The 14718-nt window shown below is 44.7% G+C and overlaps 1 protein-coding gene across 6 annotated transcripts in view; it reads right to left on the bottom strand.

The window, feature by feature from the left end:
• Nucleotides 1-14718, bottom strand: part of CCP110 (centriolar coiled-coil protein 110) — a 1154773-nt gene that overhangs the window by 76628 nt on the left and 1063427 nt on the right. The window lies entirely within an intron of this gene.

The following is a 14718-nucleotide window of genomic DNA, read 5'->3' as shown; positions in this document are numbered from 1 at the left end:
TTCAGATCCTTATGACAGAACCAATACCAACACAAGGTAAGTTACTTAGCAATCTTTTCACAGAGCCAAGGCTTTAGGAGTCCTTCTCGATCTAGTTCTGAGTTTAGTTCAGGGTCGGATTGGAGGTCAAAAAGGCAGGCACAAGCTGTAGAAAAGTCAAGAGTTCCTGTGGAAATCTTCAGTAGCAGTTAAGTAACAGTTCTGGTGGTTAAAAGGGTTCAGGGCCTTGGGAGAAGGCTCCCCAAATGCGCTGCAGCATTGGGCCTGGGTGAACGTGTATGGATGAACTCCAAACGCACAAATTACCACCAGCAACATAGGAGCAACAGAATGACTTTAGGTAAGTATTACCTCGAGTCCCACAGTACGTTAGGAATGGTGAAGAAGATGAAGCTGGATGCATTCACGATGTAGCAGCTGCAGACCCAGCCCCCTGTTCCTTGGTCGTGGTGACTAAAGTAAGGACTCTGGGTGGGATTTCGCAGCAGCAGTCAATAGCAAAGTATTTTTCATGTTCCAATGCAGATCTGTGGATTTGGTGCCTTTTCAGAGACACCAGTGAAGAATGGTTCTCGTCCAATCAATTTGCCTTGCTTGCTCGGTTCAGCACTCGGGTGAGTGGAATCTTGCTTCTGGAGGTCCAGCAGGAGTCCACCAAAGTTTCATGGAGATTTGTTCTTTGAAGGCCCTGCATTGCAAGATGGTCGCAGGTCCCAGGGTATAGGCGGTTTGCAGCCCAGGAAGGTTGCAGCCCATGATGAGATGGCTCAAATTGCAGGTCGTCTTAGGACTGTTTATGTCCACAGTCCGTAGGATGAAGTTGACCTCTTCGGAGCTTCCCAGTGCAATCGAAAACAGGGTCAGGACAGCAGCAGTCACATCTGCAGGCTTCAATGGTTACTGGAAGGGGCTGCAGGTATAGCTGGTGGTCTTCTTCGGGTCTTCTGTTCCAGTGGTTGACTTGTCTTCAGCTTCAGGCTCAAGGCCATTTACCCATGAACCCAGCCAATCAGCACTCAGGCTACATTCAAATTTTGGCGGTAGCTGTCCTTCTAGGACAGCCAGTCTCCCAGTTGAAACTGGTTCCAGGCAGGCATGCTAGAAGACAAATGACTGCAGTTTCTGACTCTTCTCTCGTTTCCGGTCTTCACAGACACTCTGGAGCCTCAGCGAGGTTCACAATGGATTCCCGCCAAAGACAAAAGTCCAATCCAGACCTCCCCCACCCAGCACGACAGAAGGATTTTGAAAAGACAAGCACACAAGAAATGGCAACAAAATAATAAAGCCACCATTTTGGGACAATTGACTTTTCTGCGTATTACCGGGTCTGTGAACACAGCCTGTGGGTAGATAAATCACACAAAGGTCAGTAGACCACGTCCACTGTCACCAGCCATTCAGGTATGCTTGTCACTAACAGAAATGTTACAAGAACAGTGAGAAAGGGAATACAGTGTAACTGCTTAGCACTCCACATAAGGTGGGGTGTGCGGAACTCGCAATTTAAAATGTATAAAGGATAAAAAGTATCCCTCTACCCCTGGGAACATTTGTTCACGAAAGGAGAACAAAAGAAAATACAAAGGGAAGCCCAAATGGTTCCCAGCAGCACTGCACAAAAGGTGTTGCATTCTACAAAAGTGAATTACAGATGCCTTATAAAATATGGAGGAAAACATAACTCCATAAAATAAAGTACATAAATAATGAACAGGGGTTCACATAGACAGAGTAAAAGAATGCGTGAGTGGGTAAAAATCTCCCACTCACTCAGAAGACTGATCAAAAAATCCATGAGTCCAGCAAAAAGTGCTCAGGGTCTCACAGGTGAAGGAAATTTGGCATAGAAATGAATAATCTACCTTACAGCCAGCAAGAGGTTTAGGGGACCACAAAGGTTCCGAAGCCAAAGCCCAACAATGTAATTCTGAAAAATGGCTCAATGTTAATAAAGCAATATGCCCCTCGCGGCGGGGGCATTACCGACTTAACGAAGGCCACGGGGCATTACCAGAGTTGGTAATGCCCCCGCCGCGAGGCGAATATAGCTATTAGTACCCTGGTCCGCAAAAACTGCGTGACAGGGGCACTAAAAGCTTTTTTTGTCCCGAAACGCTGCTGCGTTTAAATAAAAAAAATAAAAAAAAGACAAAGAAAATGGCTTCCCGGAAAGGGAAAACAGTCCGTTTTACCTTTCCACGGCGGCCAATGGGAGCGGACGCGCTGGAAACAGAAGCGTTTCCAGCGTGTCCGCTCCCGAAAAAAAAGAAGGTAAGTGCGATTGGGAGGGTGGAAGGGGAAAAAAAAGACAAAAAAATAAAAATAAGCTACCTGGGTCCCCGCTGGGGGATGATGGAAGCCTCCAGCCTTGTGGAGGCTCGGAGCTGGGATTGCCCCGCTCCGAGTCTCCACATGGCAGGAGGCTGCCATCGTCCCCCGTCGGGGACAAAGGCATAGAAGGTAAGTGGGGTGAGGAGGGCAGGGAGGTGGGAGAAGGGAGGAAAGGGGAGGAAAAAAAAAAGCCTTACCCTTGTCCCCGGCCGGGGGGGGGGGGGGGGGCGAAGGTAGCCTCTCAGCCGTGGGGAGGCTCAGAGCAGGGATGGCCCCGCTTCGAGCATCCTCATTGGCTGAGGGGCTGCCACGCCTCCCCGCCGGGGACAAAGGCTGTGGAATCCCGACAGATGGATTCCCGGCCTGGTAATGACTCGGCGAGGGCCAATCAGAATGGCTCTTTCATTCTGATGGCGCCCTCGCCGGGTACTAATTCTAGTTAATCAACCAGTGTATACAAAATAGCCCCCCCCACATTCTTGAATCCAATTAAAGAAGTCATTTCTCACAGGAATCTCTTCTACGAACCCCATATACTACCATACATGTTTCTGTCCTATTAGGACTTTCTTTAGGGGGTATCATTTTTTTTAACCACCATTATACTTGGCTACCGAGTCATTAACAGTGGTAAACTAAACTGTTGTATTGGTAATTTGGTGGTAATGTACAAAATTGCTGCTTTAATGCCATGGTTTGGAAGAAGGCTGGTAGCTGAAATGCACTTGTGTACTGGCGCGTTATAAATTCCTTATCATATCAATCTATTGCACATATATTGCATTGGATCTGCTGAACCCTGCTGCAGAAACGCGAGTAAACTTTGTTTTAGTCATCTGAAATGTGTACTCACAACTGTCAGTTAAATCATGGTACTTTGCCCATTTGAAAAATAAAGCGCTGAGTTCTGTATACAAAAGAACAAATGGGAGATGATATTGGTTGGAATAACTGACTTGGCTGTCTTGTGATAACATTTTTAAAACGTATTCTGTGCCATAGTAATAAAGATTAACTTTAACTGTTACTATTCTGACATGGATTTTAACTAATGATTGCGGGTTGTTTTTTCTAATGGCACTCATTTAGGCACATTATAGTATTTGCTTTGTTTGGGCCTTGGGGATTATGTACAGATTTGAACAAATTCCTGTAATGTGTGTTTCCCTGGACTTTTGTAACATCTGGGATACAGTTTAACTCAACTGATTTAATATGCATTCCAGAAAATGCCATAAACTATTAAAACACCATGTTTACAGGAATGAAATACATGAATTCGAACCAAATATAAAAGAACAGTGGTACTCTGGTGGAATTCTATGTCAAGACCGGAGGCTCACATTATGCTTCTCTTTCTTTATTTTAACATGAAAAGAAAGCCCAGCAGCAAGATATTTTTTGTACCCGAGTACAATAGGTGATATGTGTAAGAAAGGTACAGCAGAAAATATATAATAAACACATAGAAACATATTAGGTTATGTCCACTAGTCCCTGCTGAAGACAGAACTCCATTTCCCAGGGGACTTATCTTAAGTTTAGTCAGAGGTCACTAACATGTGACCTTAGTCCTCCAATGGGAATGTAGGTCTCCTCATAAACAGTCCTGAACATTATGTAACTTCCCCTTTCTTTGCTGCTCACAGCAAGAGATAAGTACACTTATGTTCAGCACTGTTTATGAAGTGTTTCTATAATTTAATATAATGTTATTTATATTTTATTTATTTTTAAATAACATGTTTTAATGCTGTATTTAATAATATAGGAGCGTGCCTCTTACCGATTGACTTCATTAAGCTACGACTCCGTAGCTCTGTACCTTTCGTTGTTCCCCTCCGACGCCAACTACTTCCTGCTGGCGTCGGAGGCAGTGTAGCACACGAAACTCTCGTTTGTGCCGCCTCAGCTTATCAGCTGATTCAAGTCCGTGGAAGCGGACCCCTTGGTGTGCTCACGCTTGCTTCCCCCGGTGCTCTCCTCAGGCTCGTGGAAGTCGGCGCAGCCTTCCTGAAGCCCTCAGCACCGCCCACGGGCTGCCAGTGGAGCTCCTGCTCTCCCTGGTCCTTTCCTCAGGATTCCGGCACTCTAATGCGCATGTCTGTTAGGAATATAACTGTCTTTTGCAAACGCGAGCGCCGGAATCCTTACTGCAGTGCTTATAGCTATTTAAATTAACGGATTTACGTTAAAAAAAAAGGGGAAATCTCTTGATTCAGCTGATAACACCACTAAGACCTGAGATCCCTGTCAGCTGACAGATCCATTACAGCTGAACGGTGTCCAGTTAAAGTACCTAATACAAAAGGATCGAATGCCAAAGGGTCGACTCAATTTGAACTAAAACCAAAGGGTCGATTTTTTTTTTTTTTTAATATATTTTTTTGGGGTTTCCGTTTTTGGCATTCGATCCTATGCATTCGAAACTTTCACCTATAACCCAGCTGAACTATCCTTACACTGGGCTAGAGAGAAGACGTTCAGAAGCCCAGAAAAGAAAAAAAGAAAAAGTGAGTAAAGGTGCTTTAGATTAACCATGGCAGCGCAGTACTCCCCTCAGTCAGATCAGACTTGGTCTGATGGTGAGGAAGATACCTGCTATATTGATGAGGTGGCAATGGCAAATAGCCTGCAAAAAGTGCTGGGATCGTCGGTTGAGACCAGCATTAAAAAGGCAGTAACTGACATGCTCCTACCTATTTAACTCCACCTAAATACTATGGAGGAGCACCTACGAGAAACCTCTCCACCTGGGAGGAAAAAGACCCAAAAAAGGAAGCACCTTACTGACCTTACTGAAGGGGGATGTATCCCGGCTCGCAAGAGCAGAAGCTCTCTGACCCCCTTCCCACCCGAGCCAGCCAGAAACTGCCACTGCCGCCGTATCGGACGCCTTCTCCACTCTAAGGAAAGCCTTTATGAATAGGAAGGTAACCCCTTCCCATGATGGACCCTCTTACCTCGAGGAGGATAACAGGGGTAATAGACCCTCAAGCCCAGAGGGAGATAGACAGGGCATGGAAGACAATCAGAGCAGAGCAGAGGTGTGTACGCCGATCACTGCCACACCTCCTCTGATGAGGACTTTTAAACTGAGGGTTCGAAGCACTCAAGCTCGGGGATTGTGGCAGCTCCCATCCCCAAGACGACGAACGGGAATAAGTCTCCTACATACCAGATGCACTGACTGGGAACCTACTTCCAGAACAGCTAAATACATTTATTCCAGACTGCGCAAACCCCTCGATAAGGAGGTCAGAGCCAGACTCCGGGCTGAATGCCCCCGTCCAGATATTGCAGACAAAGTAGCTCTAACACCAGGGCTAGACTCTAAAATGATTACATTTTTGGGCAAAAATGTGAAGGACCCTAGTAAAGGCATAGACCGTGCCTGGAAGTCCTGTCTTGACAAAGTTCTAGATGTTACGGGTCCACTGGCCAAGATCTTGGACCTAGGAGAAGCAGCCATCGACACATCCGAACCCGGTGATTCTCTCCGGCTGGGTTCAGCGGGCCATTTGCCTACTAGGAAATGCTAGTTGTGCCATATCAACTGAGCAGCGTAAGGGCATTCTATTTAAGATTGACGCCAAGCTGAGCGAATTAGCTGACACAGAGTCTGGTGCTACTGCTCAGGGCCTGCTTTTTGGCGATCCTTTTATGAAGGAAATGTCAAAATATGTCGCTACCTTCACTGCACTGGGCAAAGCTCAGGCCTCCATAAAGAGAGTTTTCACTTCCAAGTTTTTCTCCATGGCCGGACGAGGTAGAGGTCGCTCCTCCGGCCGTTATTTCTTCGATAAAAGACCTCAGCACTCCAGGGACCAGCATAACGCCTGGCAAGAGCGCACCGACACATTCTTCCCTTCAAGAATATGTGCAAGAGGGCATGCCTGGAGACGAGCAGCTAGACATCCAGCCCAACAACAATCCTTAGGTCAGTGTACTTATAACAGCGCCTGCGCCACAGACGCCTACAGGAGGGAGGCTAGCTATGTTTGCAAAAGCTTGGGATACCTTATCGGGAGATGCCTGGGTCAGGGACACAGCTCGCGGTCTGCGCCTAGAGTTTTTCACCCAGCCCGAGTCTGTCGCCCTACCCCTATAGTGATGTCCCAAACAGACCAAATAGCGTTAGACAACGAAATACACAGCCTACATCAGAAACAAGCGATTCGCCCCTGCTCAAGTCAAGGAGGCTTCTTCAGCCCCATATTTCTGGCACGCAGAAAACAAAAGGTGCGCCCAGTGATAAACTTAAAAGCTCTCAACGAATTAATAATTTACTGCCATTTCAAGATGGAAGGTATACACATGCTCAGGGACCTCCTGAGACCGAACGATTGGCTCATGCGCCTAGACCTGAAGGATGCTTACCTCGCAGTGCCCATTCATCAGGCACACGTAGGTTCGAGACTGGGAGTTCAAGAGTCTACCTTTCAGGCTCTCCTCAGCACCTTTGGCTTTTACCAAACTCCTAAGGCCAGTAGTGGCTCATCTAAGAGAACAAGGCGTCCAACTTATAATTTATTTGGACATCATCATCTTTATGGCTCAATCACAGGAGCTAGTTCAGAGGTAGACCAGTCAAGCTAAAGATTTACTACACAGCCTCTGCTTTCTCATAAACTGGGAAAAGTCCATTCTTCATCCATCCAGGAACCTGGAATTTCTGGTGTTTGTGGATACTCAGAATTCTCAACTCCGCCTTCCAACAGCCAAGATTCACTCCACCAAACGGGAGATACACAGACTTCTACAGAGGAGTCTCTTCTCCCTTCGGGAGCTAGCAAGAGTAATAGGTTTGCTATCCTCCTCCATCCAGGCAATATTTCCCGGCCCCCTTCACTACCGGGAATTACAAAGATTGAAGGGTCACCACTTAAGACACAGCCTTTCTTACTCCCAACGCCTGACACGTCACCTCAGGCCAGAACAGAGCTTAACTGGCGGCTCAAGCACATGGAAGCCTGGAACGGCAGAGCCATCTTCGGATCTGCCCCAGATATCATCATCGAATCAGATGCCAGTCGCTCAGGTTGGGGAGCGAGATGCGGCTTTGTCGCCACAGGAGGAACTTGGTCTCCTCAGGAACTGAATGAACCTGCATATCACCTGCCTCGAGCTTCTCGCAGGCTCTTTTGCGGTACGCGCCTTTACCAGAGGCAGAACGAGTTGCTGTATCTTGCTGAAAATTGACAACATTTCCGCCGTAAGGTACATCCAGGCTTCCAGATAAGGTGCGTACCAGCCATTTTTACGCATGAAAATCTTGGAAATACGATAGATTTATAATTTTCCTGGGTACATTTACACACAAGTTTAGAGCAGAGGGCAGTGCAAAGGTCAGGTAACATGACACAAACCAGAACGCTTCTTTTGAATTGTATCTACATGGATGTAATTGCAAGCCATGCTATGGATAAAAGCCTCTGAAACGGAATGCATTTCTCCTAACCCTTTCAAAAAAAGAAACTACACACTGTGATTAAAGGAATGGTTATTTGCATTCAGCTTCTGATGTGTTACGACTCATGGAGCAAACAGCACTGTGCATATTTATTTTCCTAGCATTTAGGATTGTTTAATTAATAAGATGGAAAACTAAGTTGCAATTGAGAATTAACATTTTGTAAAAAATTATGTTTCTTTTCCAGTGAAAGCAAACCAGTATTTTACAATTGTATTTTTCAGAGTTCCTGTGCTGTGTACATAAATGTGCAGGCAGATCATTTTTATACTTTTAATTTACACTACAATTATAAAAACAGTGTGTAAAATGATGAATATGCACAGTCTTGTTTACATTCATTTAACCTTGCAGTCAATGGGGTACAATACTATAAATGGTCAGTGGCAGCAGAGCCTTTGCTCAAGGGTGAGTGATTGTCATTACACCAATCACAGGTATTCTAGCCTCTCACATCTTCAAGACTACAATTAAAACATCCAAAACCTGACTCTCCAGGAGGTGCAAGCGCTGTTCAAAAACAAACAAATGAAAGTTACATTTGTAATTGAAATAGAAACTCAGCAAAACCTGTCCCAGTGATAATCCAGATAGGTATTTAACTTTATGTAGCGCTTCATACATGGTTCGTCCAACATCTAGGCACTGTGATTATTATACCTTAGTCGAGACTCAGTTAACTGACCTCTGAAGGATGTTAGCCAATAAGATAGCTCAGCCGGTTGAGCATTCATTGCTGCGATTTGTACCTTATATGTAGGTTGCAGGTTTGAATTCCAACAAGACCAACTCAGCCTTTCATCCGTTCGAGGTCGATAAAGGATTACAGACTTCGGTTTGGTGATAATTGTGGTAAATATGTTCTATGTACAGTGCTTTGACAAAAGCGCTATAAAAATAAACATTTGACCATGAGATTAGATATAGAATTTAGCATGGAGTTCTTGCCTCCCTGCACTGTCGTTTCATAACATTGGCATACCATTAGGTAGTAATAGCTCCAGGAAATGAGGACTTTCATTAAACACCAAACTTAAAATGATTGAGTTCAATTCTGCTATCGAACCTCAAAACACACAATGCAATTCATGTTTGCTTTACTATGTAATTGGCTAGGTTTTTGTGTTTTCAGCATTTAAATATATACAAGTGAGATCAAATGGCCAGACCTTAGAGAAATAATGAAAGGTGTATTCTGTCACAATGCAGAAATCTGCTGCATATTATAGATTTCCTACAGTTTTTGCTCACGTCGGCAGGATATCACATACATTTTACTCTCTTGCAAAGGAGAAAAGTCATTTTTACTCCCTTAAAACCACATTTACTCTCAGGAAAATAGGGAGTAAAATACTCCACCTCAAAATCTTATCTGGAGCACTGGGTACATCAATCATCTAGGTGGCACTAAATCGAGGCCTCTAGTAGAATTGGCCAAGGATTTTTGGCATTTCTGTTTGGAACATCGAATTTCAGTCACAGCGGACTATCTCCCTGGTCTCACAAACATGTTAGTGGACTGGTACTCCCGTCACTCCACAGATTACAGCGACTGGAGGCTCAACAGAGAAATCTTTCTCCGCCTCCAAGAAGTTTGGGGTCCTATGTCCACAGATCTCTTCGCATCCAGACTGAATACCCAACTGCCAGTGTTTTACAGCTGGAAGGCGGATCCACCAGCAGTGACAGAGGCATTTCTGCAACAATGGACCCAGGGAAGGCCCGTCAGGAGCATTCAGATCTAGTCCTCATAGTGCCGGTCTGGACCTCTCAGACCTGGTATCCAGTTCTTCTGGAACTTTCCTGGGATTCTCTGATCCTACTACCCCAGATTCCGGATCTCCTACTAGATCCATCAGGGCAGCTTCACCCCCTTCTTCTCAGCGGATCACTGATCCTAGCGGCTTGGAGGATTTCAGGTCAAGATGGATAGTCCCCGGCATGTCGCGCATGGCGGTCAGTCTCATCGAGGAAAGCTGGGCTCCCGCTACCCTCAAGAGGTAATCCAACTCATGTGGTACCTGGAGCACCTGGTGCCGAAGGAAAGGATTACATCCAGTTTCAGCACCTGTAGAGGAGATCCTGAATTTCCTAGCTTCTTTAGTTGAAACTCCCATCATTCAGCCATTTCTGCCTGACATGACCTTGTTCAAGGGGTCCCAGCAGGAGAACACCACCTCGTTTGCAGATTACCCAAGGGTATCAGACTTACAGTCCCACCTCAGTCCCGCTACGACAAGCTTTGGGACGTTAATAAAGTATTGAATCTTTTTCTGTCTTGGCTGCATAATGAGGAATTATCCCGTACGGCCCTATCCGGCAAACTTACTACCCTACTCTGCCTGGTCTCTTGCAGGAGAGTCTCTGACGTCAGGGCTCTCAATCTAGCGGGCACGACCTTTTCTCCTGATGGCATCATATTTCATATACAAAGGAGGACGAAATGCAACTCTAGGGTGATTACTTACCCCACTTTTAGAGACCAGCCCAAGCTTTGCTTGGTTAAATGCTTGAAGGTTTATATAGAAAAGACAGCCCCACTTAGGAGCTCCCTTAATGGGCAGCTATTGATAGCTGTGCGTAAACCGCACAAATCAGTTTCCGCACCAACTTTGGTACGCTGGGTGCGTGGGACTCTAACTCAAGCAGGGATAGATACCCAGCACTTCGGAGCCCACTCCGTTAGAGGAGCCATGGCCTCCAAAGCCTTTCAGGCTGTAGTTCGCATAGAGGACACCATGAGGATGGCAGACTGGGCAAGCGAATCAATATTTAAGCAATTCTACCTTAAACAGTTAGATCAGCCGGCAACTATCGTGGTAAGTAAGCTTTAAACAAGCATAATGTGAGCTTCCGGTCTTGACATAGAATAAAGATTTTCCATAATAACTTACTAGAAAGTCTTAATTTTATTAAAGACACAGAGGCGAGCATTATCCCACCCGGGAAGAGCAAGAATAGCAGCGCGTAACACGCTTGATGATAATCATACACATAGTTATGAGTTACTGATGATTTGGAGTTTGTATATGCTTTCTAAACAATTCAAGCTTTTCTCTCCCACCCTACAAAGGGAACTAGGGTTGTCATATGCATTAAGTAATTCTAGTATTTTTTCTCTATCTCTTGACAGCGCCTGCAGACAAGTCCACCTAACCTGCAGCTCGCTTCTGTTTTCCGTTATGAGATGTCTACAGATACATTTACTTATCAAGTTATGGACAGTCAAGTTCGCAGCCTTGAAAGAGGAAGTTACATCATGTTCAGGACTGTTTATGAGGAGACCTACATTCCCATTGGTCTAAGGTCACACGTTGGTGACCTCTAACTGAACTTAAGAGAAGTCCCCTGGGAAATGGAGTTCTGTCTTCCCCAGGGACTAGTGGACATAACCCAATATGTTTCTATGTGTTTATTATATATTTTATGCTGTACCTTTCTTACACATATCACCTATTGTGTTCAGGTACAAAACTATCTTGCTGCTGAGCTTTCTTTTCATGTTAAAATAAAGAAAGAGAAGCATAATGCTCGCCTCCGTGTCTTTAATAGAATTAAGTCTTTCTATTAAGTTTTTATGGAAAATCTTTATTCTCCCTTTATAATCACAGGTCTTTTTTGGAATCAATATCAAATCAGTTAAGGAAATGTTTCTACCACCTTCTGTTGAGGATGCTACAACACCTAACCCTAGGGGGAAAGCCAATACCTGACAAGAAGGGGAAGCCAAACCTCTTTTTAAGGTAGCTAATGTGGACAGAGCAACAAGGATCAACTCAAGTAGAGTTACTAGGCTGACACAAAGGTACAATTAGTCCACACGCATCTCTATAAAATACACCACACCGATTTACTGAAAAATATATACTTTAAGTCACACATATAAAAGTATTGGTTGAAATACATACTTGGGTAATGCACTGTTTTAAAAAGGTAACAAACATATTATAAAAACAGTAATGTCAACACAAGCACTTTCCTAACCCCAGTGCCTATATGTGGGCCCTCAGCTGGAGTTAAGCATTAAACGGGGAGGAGAGATCTTGGAAACCATACAACCTAGTAAGCAGGTAAGTCCCCTATGGGCCTGCAACGGAAAATAGTTACTTATCACTAGGACTGTTAACAGTGGACAGTCATCATAGTAGACTTAAAGTGCATTTGAAACACCACTGGTATGAACTAAAAATATAAAACTTGGTTCAGAGCTCACTGGACCCCTTGAATGTCCCTGGAAAAATGTCCAACGGCAGGCAAGTACCCCAGAGTCAGATTTAGGAGAGTCCTATTGGAATGAATGGCAAAGTGTAAGGGGCCATCCATTTTAATGGCAGGAAATATGTGTTTGGTTCTGCGATTAACAACCTCAGGGATGCCAGAAGAGACCCAAGGGAAGTGTTCCAGAGGTCAGAAGAAGGGCTGAGCGCTCCAGATGAAGTAGCAGAACAGGCAACCAATATAACAATATGGGAATTGCGGTAAAGACTTGCCTTCTAGGAATCCCTACCCCAGACCATACAGACATCTGGGGTTGAGCAGATCGAATAAATCAACCGCTGCAGGACCCAAAAGTAGATACTCAAGTTGATAGTTTCAGGGAAAAGATCTGAAGTCTCAGCACTCCTCTGAACACCAGTAGTTACTCACAGCCAAAGAGATGATACTGGCGGTAAACCGTGGGATGCTGCAATAAAATAGCCCAGGAGACTGTTCCAGGGTGGACGGCTCCACCCTACAGATAAGGAGAAACTAGGAGTTGTCAAGAAGCCCAGGACAGGATTTCCAGTGGCAAAAAATCCAAACCGGAATATGCCTGAGCCATTGCACAAAATGGCAAAATAGCAAAAACTGAAGGATGCCCTAGAAAAACCTTCAGCAGACCTGCCACCTCAAAGTCACAGGCACAAGAAAGCAAGAGAGAAGCAGGAGCAAGACAATGCTTGAATACCCTTTGCACAAAGGGGCTGGTAGGAAATGAGAGGGACAGAACAGGGACCTATACTGACCGAAACCAGTTGGAATCAATAGGGAGGCAGACATTGTGAGCTTGCAACGAGCCCACGTGGTCCAAATGGCTATTTTAGGCCTACTTCTTGGACACCCAGAACAAAAGGGAGCCCTAAAACACAAAACGATGGAGCACAGGATTTAAAACATAATACAACAACATGTTTTAAAAACACATGGAACCTCAACGGCTTAATTCCTGGTGAACCCAAAACTAAGGCATACCTGCCATGAACCTACTCTCTTAAACCTGTATAGGGTGATAAAATCACAGCAGGACACAAATAGGGAGCTTGAGAGGTGCCCCCTGGTACTGGGCACCTTATGGGTGACCCAATATCATATACCTTAAGATATATATATTTAAAGGCACGGAAACATCAAGAGAAGCTCCTCTGGCTGCCAAAAAAGTAAATGAACCAAAAGATTACGATTATGGTTAACGTTTGTCCAATACATGGATTTCTGAAATACCTATCCCCTTTCGTTAGTGTCGTGTATGGATTCGAAGCCCATCTACGTTGGGCCGTATGGCATAATCTCCTCCGGGTTTTAGTTTGATTTAGCAAAACATTCTGCAAAGAAACCTATATTTCTCATTAATATATCTTTTAAAGACCTATTCCGTGACTCAATTATTGTCTTGCCTCTGAATACATCCACATGATTTTCTGTTACTATGTTGTGGTGATTTAAATGCATGTAGGCTTGGCCCTGTGTGCTTCATCTTGCTTCCGTTCTCAAGGGGTTATTCCTACGAAAACATAAAAAGGTCTTATCAAATTTCTCAACAGTGGGTTACCCCTTCTAAATTGGTGGCTTGAGAAGGGATTTTAGGGAGAATGGTGTTTTTGTTTTTACTCCTCCTGCTTCTGAAGAGCCCCTTTGTGACACCCAGCTAACAGCAGCCATTGAGAACACATTTTGATGTTTGTTCCATAGTTACATCAGTACCTAATTGACCCTAACTAGAAGAGGGTGTAATGTAAATCCCATCAACAAAATCCACTTTGTTCCCCTGAATCGATCCATTCAAAATCATCACAGATAGCCCCTCCCAAAACTTCTGTACACTAACCCCTTTCCGTAAAGCTACCCATGCCTTTTTCACTCATTTCAAGAATTGTATCAACAATTTTGAAGGAGGTGGCTAGAAAAATCAGACGGCCTTATCCTAAGTACCTCTTGTGCGCATGCACAGAATAAGAAAGTCATGAAAAAATGCCAGCCCCAGGTTAAAAGTTACTCACCATATTGACGCACAGACCTCAACTCACAGAATTGCACGGTCAAAAGATTCCAGCCCAAATGCTGCCTACCCACACTCTGTACAGTGCTCTGCTGCTCTCGAGCTTTAAACAAAATAAAAATAGAATAAGAAATCCAAATAAGAAATATTTAGATGTCCGTCAGACATAGAGGTTGCCACTAAAGACATCTTGGTGACGACCTTGGGAGCAGCAGTCTGGCAAAATTATATACTGGAATTGCTTGTTGCCCAGCAAAAACTCTGCACAGAGTCAGTCTCCCTGGGAAAGGGCAGACCAGATCTACACTGGCCTTATCTCCAACCCCTCTACAGGAAGGATAAGGTTGAAGGAAGACAGATCCAGGATAGTGCACAGGCCCACCCAGTTATTTCTGAGCACTGTGAAGACCCTGGAGAAAAAGCCCCGACTCCCTCTGATCAGAAGGGACCACCTCCAGAGCATGGAGGGACAGGGGATTTTGTAATTTATGATGAAGAGCAAGAGTGAAATTGAAGAGTAGGAACCCCATCCGTCTACTGAAAGATCCCACAGGACCTCAAACTGCCCCCTACAGAAGGAGGGAGATCATGACCCCACTGGAATAGAATGAGGGAGAACAAGCATGCCATTGCTTAGGTCACATTCGAAGAGGCT

The sequence above is a fragment of the Ambystoma mexicanum genome, chromosome 2q (genome assembly GCF_040938575.1).
Source record: "Ambystoma mexicanum isolate Mex_15411 chromosome 2q, UKY_AmexF1_1, whole genome shotgun sequence".
NCBI classification, from domain to species: domain Eukaryota; kingdom Metazoa; phylum Chordata; class Amphibia; order Caudata; family Ambystomatidae; genus Ambystoma; species Ambystoma mexicanum.
The sequence above is the reverse complement of the archived record's forward strand: the minus strand, read 5'-3'. Positions and strand labels throughout refer to the sequence as shown.